Source organism: Phyllostomus hastatus, unplaced genomic scaffold (genome assembly GCF_019186645.2).
Source record: "Phyllostomus hastatus isolate PE091 unplaced genomic scaffold, TTU_PhHast_1.1 phas_contig_113, whole genome shotgun sequence".
NCBI lineage: Eukaryota > Metazoa > Chordata > Mammalia > Chiroptera > Phyllostomidae > Phyllostomus > Phyllostomus hastatus.
In genome coordinates this window covers 10,338,575-10,344,883 of record NW_025333530.1, presented here as the reverse complement: position 1 = coordinate 10,344,883, position 6,309 = coordinate 10,338,575, and positions in this window count along the sequence as shown.

The following is a 6,309-nucleotide window of genomic DNA, read 5'->3' as shown; positions in this document are numbered from 1 at the left end:
AACAGAAATCGAAAAGACTTGAGAGAATCACCACAGTCTACTTTTGTCTCTAACTATTGGGAAGGAACCAGTCCTGCATTCTTGAGCAATTGCCTATAATCCTGAAAATCCCAGACTCTACCCTTGTGGCCCTAGTACATTTCCATTTCTGTATTCTTCATCTACGGGGACCCTCATTTTCCTGTAAGCTTTAAGATCTGGGGCAAAGGAAGTGTCTTACTAGAAAAAATAATTTCTGGCCCTGTAAACCATTAAGAGGAGCACCAAGATGATCTTATTATAAAATGACTCTTTTCCAGATCACAAAGAAGACCCTTAAATATTCTATGTAACTTTCCAGAGCTTTAAGAAATTGTACCTGCATCTGAAATCTCCCAGAAGGGACCTCAAGCAATGTCTAAAACACCACCTTTCATACTGGAGAGGGATCTCGTAGAGGGACAATGAACTGAGAGGGGAAAATTAAAATACCCTTATAGAAACAAGTAAACCACCTTAGAATTCCAAATTCAATTAATTAGGTAAGAGTGGCTCTATGCAGCCATTCTAGTAACCAGCGACCAGCAGGCACCTGTTGTGCAGTTCTGAGCGATGTTGCTGCTTACAATGATAGTATACACGTGGCAAAGATGGGAGTGGCTCATTCCTGCAACTGTACTTAGCGCTAGCCTATCAATGACCCCAAGGTAGATATCTTAGTACAAAGACAGCAGGAACCCTTCATACATAAAAAGGCAAGTGGGGGTGTGAGTGAAGGTATAAAGATCAGAAGTCAGTTGGGGAGGAAAAGCATAAAAGACCGTCCGTGGGCCTGATGAAAAGACTGCAAAAGGAAGTCATAGCGCAGGTGAAGTGGTGACTGATATCCCGCATGGAAGGTCCGACTATGCCTACTGGGGGAGTGGCCGCGGGGTGGGGCAGTGTTTTGTGCTTTCCACAGTGTGCCTGACCGTTGTGCGGACATTTTCTTGTACCTGGCGGGGACTAAGGCTAACCCCGTTCCACATCCAAGTTATCCTATCACAGGAGTCTTCAAGTGGCGGGTGCCCTTGTGGCTTTTAACTGCCCGACCTGTGCCCGCAAATTAGCGGCCGACCTTCCATCATGGAACATCAGAGTCACCGAAACAGAATAGGTGATAACGGAAAAGGGCATCCCGGGTGTCAGAGCAGCAAAGGGGGCTTACCACTCCGGTGTCTTCTCCTAAGCTGGCTCGCCAAAAACTGTCACAGGTGTGCACAGGTGTGCACAGGTAACCAGGTTCTTAGTGATCGAGAACAAAGAATTGAACCGAACACACAAAGTTTATAGCATAAAGAAAGAGGGGAGGTTTATTAAGTGATAGTACACACCACAGGACACGGGAGTGAGCCAGCTCTGAGCAGAGGAAAAAAGGGCACGTGGGCTGGGGGGATTCTATTCTTATAGGGGCAGAAGCCCCCCTGCTAGTCTTTGGCGGGCTTTTCCTGCGCAGGTACAAGGAGTTGGATTTCAAAGCTACTGCGCATGCGTGGTTTCCCATGACTTTCTTGATTGGCTACTGGAGAAGGGAGTCCCACAATGTTATTTCATTATAATGATATTATAATGAATCAGGGGTAGTGCGCAGGCACATTCTGTGATTCAGAGTTGTCCCAGAAAACAGGAACAGCCCGTCTTAGGGGGTCTTTGTCATGTATAGGTGTTTTCTACCTCAGCCCTGCGGGGCCTCTGGAGCTTCCTCCCTGACTACCTCCTGCCTCACCAGCACAAGGGTTTTTTTGGTCCACTTTCTGGGAAAATGTTCAACAGTCTCACCCTGTGCAAACATTTATGATGCAGGAAGACGCTAGTCTGTGTGTAATGTTCTGAGCAATGACTGGGAAGGGAAAGCTATTAAAAAGGCTGTTCACCCATTTGGTGGTGTGCAGCCAGACCAGCTCAGACCTCCTAATTCCCATCACCAGGCTGTCAAGAGCAATAAGAGGAGCTGTCCATGGGATGACTTAGTAGGCTGATCTTTAAAAGCTGTGACTGCCCCCTCTGATTTTAGTGTCAGCCAACTCGAGAATGTGAGGTGACCGTTACATCTATGGACACTAGGAGATGTGAAAGACTTAAGACTGCCAGACAGAAAACATGTGTGAATCTTAGCCTTATCACTTCAGTGTCATGGAAGCATCATTCCACTTGCCTCTACTAATCATATCTCAGCACTACTAAAGACAAATGAGGTACCTGTGAGGCCATTTTGTAACCTGTTAAGTGATATATAACTATTAGATAACTTTGATATTACTAATCCGTTCTAGAACAGCCACTATGCCAGATGTTTCTACATTCATTAAGATTACTTTTGTGACCTAAGTATGGCCTTCAAAAGCTCTTGTGAAATTCTTCAAAATCTTAATTATGGCATGGAGAGGCTCCAGCTGTGACCAGTCAGCACCACAAGCACCTTTATAGCTGTTCACTCATTCAGTAAGTATTTGTTGTGCCCCCATTGTGTGCCAAGCATTGGGCTTGGGGATTGAGGATGCTATACTGAAGGTAACATAGCCTCATGGGATTCTATCCCTGTGAAGGAGACCAGAAGGTAATGCAGTCTTACAGAACCTTAAAATAAGTACCAGACTTTTTTGGTTCATAACTCAGCTAGTTAGGAAACTTTGCCCTTTCTGTCAGAGCCCATCAAAATGAGACAAACCTTTCTTATAGCTGCACCTTCTTATTTATAGCTCAACTTTGCTCCAAAAAAAAATAAATTAAAAAGCTATGGATAAGGTATTTAAGAAAGATTATCACAAAGGCAAACACCACTGTCAGTGGAATCACTAAAGCTTTCTGCTTATTTCTATGAGAAGTGGCAGCTTCCATTCTGAGTCCACCCTTCTCTCTTCTGCCTTGCTGGCAACAGTGTTGCACCAAATGAAAAGCTTTCCTTGGCCCTCCCATAACCAGAACAGGGCGAGTGAGGCTACTGTTGGAACCTTTCATTCCTGAATTTGCCCATTTAGGCAGCATGGAATTTAAATTGAGTTAAGGCTTTCAAAACAAGAAGCCTTGCCACAGTGTTCCCCTTTGTGCACTCAACTCATGAGGCTGCTGGGGAAAGGGGGAGGGGATTCTGCCTGCTTTTCTTTAACAAAAAGGAGGAGAAAGGAGTTGTGATTGGGCGATGCAGCAGGGAAAAGAGTAATGGAACATGGATAGGATATTGAGAAATCAGTGTTCTCATAGTCCACTTGCAGCTCCTTGGACTGCATTTGAGCTCTTACATGTAGAACTGAGTGTCAGAAAGTAACCACAATGTCCATGAGAAACCTTAGAAAACTTTGGGCACAAACAAGGCTGCTTCAGGCTACAACCCTTGTACCACATGCCAAATCCACACATTGTCCTCTGTTTGTAAATAAAGTTTTATTGAAACAACATAGCCCATTGATTTGCATATTGTCTAGGTCCACGTTTGCTATAACTGAAGGCTGGAGTAGTTTCAATCAAGACCAGAAGACCTGCAATATTTACTTTACGGCCCTTTGCAGAAAAAGTTTGCCAACCCTTGGTATAGACACAAAGTGTTTCCTACCTCCCTGGAAGGACACCCACATAGCTCTAAGGCAGCAACAGCAGACCCTTGGGCATGTTCAGTATCTTTCTCAAGGTAGCCCTTGTAATCCCATCCCCAGCATTTTCAGGCTGGGGACACAGACCCGCAGCAGCACAGCCTGAGCAGGAGAGGCTGAACTAGGCAGCTCTGGGTGGGAACTGCGGGTGCAGCCTGCAGTACTGCCTATGGAAGCCTGGAAACACTTGGGGTGTTACTGTGACTTCAAAGATGAGGCCCTTTGAGCCTGTTGACACTGGGTTTTATTTGCCTTTTCAGTGTCTGGTACAGGAAATGTATGTAGAGGATGCTAAGTAAATGTTTGCTAACTGTTTCTTAAATGAGACAGGAACTGGTGGTATGTGGTATAGAAACTGGGATTTCCCAGGGCCCCTCTGGAAGGCAATGCCAGTCAAGAACCGGGATGCCTGCAGCCCAGAACTGAAATCATCTCTCCTACTTGGAGAGCATGGTATCTCTTCTCAGCTGCTTTGACTACTAATACCAGAGATAAAGATTATGAGAGTGATTATAGCTAACAAATAAATAAATATTATGTGTTTACAAAGAGCTAAGCATTACGCTAGGTCCTTTATAGATAGTAATTTATTTTTATTCTTCTTACAAGAAGTTCTAATTTAGTTTCATTCTATGGGTGAGGAAACTGAAGCACAGAGGGGCTATATAACTTGCCCAAGGAAAAATAGGTAGTAAGTGGCAGAGCCAGAATTTAAAAATGAGATGATTTTGTATTTGGAAAAAAAATGATTGCTAGGATGACAGAGATGCTGGCTCATTGATTGGATCCAGTGGGCTTTCTTTTTTCTTTTTAATGTCATCTATGAATGTATTCATTCGTTTAACAAACCTTAAGGGATATGTCCTGTGTCTTTCTGTTTTGTCTGTAACTGGTCTATAGGTGGGTATGTTACTCAAGTTCTAGTCAACAGGATATAAAAAGCCTGCTGGGGCCTACTGAAAAGGATTTCCAACCATGAACATCCCACCCATGAGCAAAAGCAGAGGAAAAAGACGTATGGTATTGGGATGTGATGCTTGATGATGCTGCTGAGTACCATTTCCTCCCAAAAGTGCACACCCCTGAATTTCTTATTAGGCAGATTAATAACCTCCAACTGTTTAAACCATTTTTGTCTGATCTTCTTTCATTCAGACATTCTCCACTCCATTATCCTGTTATATTTTTTTAGTAGATCTTACCACTATCAGAAAGTATCTTATTTATTATCTTCTTTATCTGCCTATCCCCCCACTCCCTCTTCTAGAACAGAAACTCCTGAGAATAGGGCTCTTATCTCCACTATTCACTGCTCTGTCCCCAGTCCTAGAATATGTCTGGCCAAAGTGCTGAGGAATCTCAATGTAAATCAGAGGCTCACAGTTCAGTGGAGAAACAGACAAAGTTATCCAACATAACAAATGCCACCCTAGAAGTAAAAACTACAGAAGATGAGGTCTGCTTAGGAGCTGCATGAAGCTGTTGTTGCAGCAGGTCTGCTTTCAGACTCACTCCCACCCCACCCCCCAACCCCACAACTATCATTGTCAAGTTTGTTTTAAAAGGAGACTACTTGGGTTTTTTTCTCTTATTTATATTACTTTACTCACTTAATCTTATGTTCTGTCTTATAAAATCTGTCTTCAGTGTAGCTAATTTTAACTGAGTTCTGCTGAGTTCTCTGGGCTGAGACATAGAGCAGGGCTGTGTTTGAATTTACTTATAGCCTTTATGTCAGATCACAACAAATGTGTTATTTGTTCCTAACTTTCAAGGGCAGTACATTGAATTCAAAATGTTTTGAAGGAAATACTCAATCTAAGGAGCTGTGTTTTCAGTAATAGAAATAAGAGTGGAGATCACTTATTTTTAAAAGAGTTTTAAACCAGGAAATCCTGTTTTAAAGGAATATTTGTGTTTTTGTTTGCAGTTATGCAAAAATAAATAAGCAAGGACTATTGTTTGGGGAAGTAACCAAATACAGATGTTTTCAGATAAGCCATGGCTATTGCTCTTGGTCAGTGAGGTCTATGGCACATGTTTGAGAGAAAGCTGTTTCTAAAGATTTGGTCACTTCCTGGTGGCCTGGGTGACTTGGGTGCTGGCTCCTGTGGAGTCAAGTGTGATCTTCTGGGGGGCAGTTTCTTCCAGAAAGGATGTAGAGGCCCAATCATTACCACGTGCTAAAGGAACAGAGCTGGTCTTGACTTTCTGGATCCAGGACTAGCCTGTTTGTGTCCTTCAGGATAGAATCTCTGGAACTGAAATCAGATTAGAACATTGTGTTTCCATGTGAATGTCCTATGAGCTTGAACTATTGAAAATATCCTGAAAATGGACCACAATGTATTATTCTATTGTCCTAAACAACCACATAAATAAAAATGTACTAATGTTAGACCTTTGTGCTCTGATGTGATTGTCCGTGAATGTAGGGGGAGTTGGGAGAAAGGACTCTCCCCTGTGGGAAGCAGAAAGGTCCACTATCAGTAGTCCTAGGAAAAGGAAAATCTTGGGGTGTGAAAGAATGAGGAGGAAAACCTCTCTCTCCTTTACTGTAGGGGGACCCCCAACTTTTTCTTCATTGACCCAGATAATAGGTAGTTCAGGCTCTGCTAAATGTCAGTTGAGCTCAAAAGAGTCGGGAGCTTTGGCTAGAAGTAAATGACAATGATTTATTCAATGGTCTTCGGGTTTGCAAACC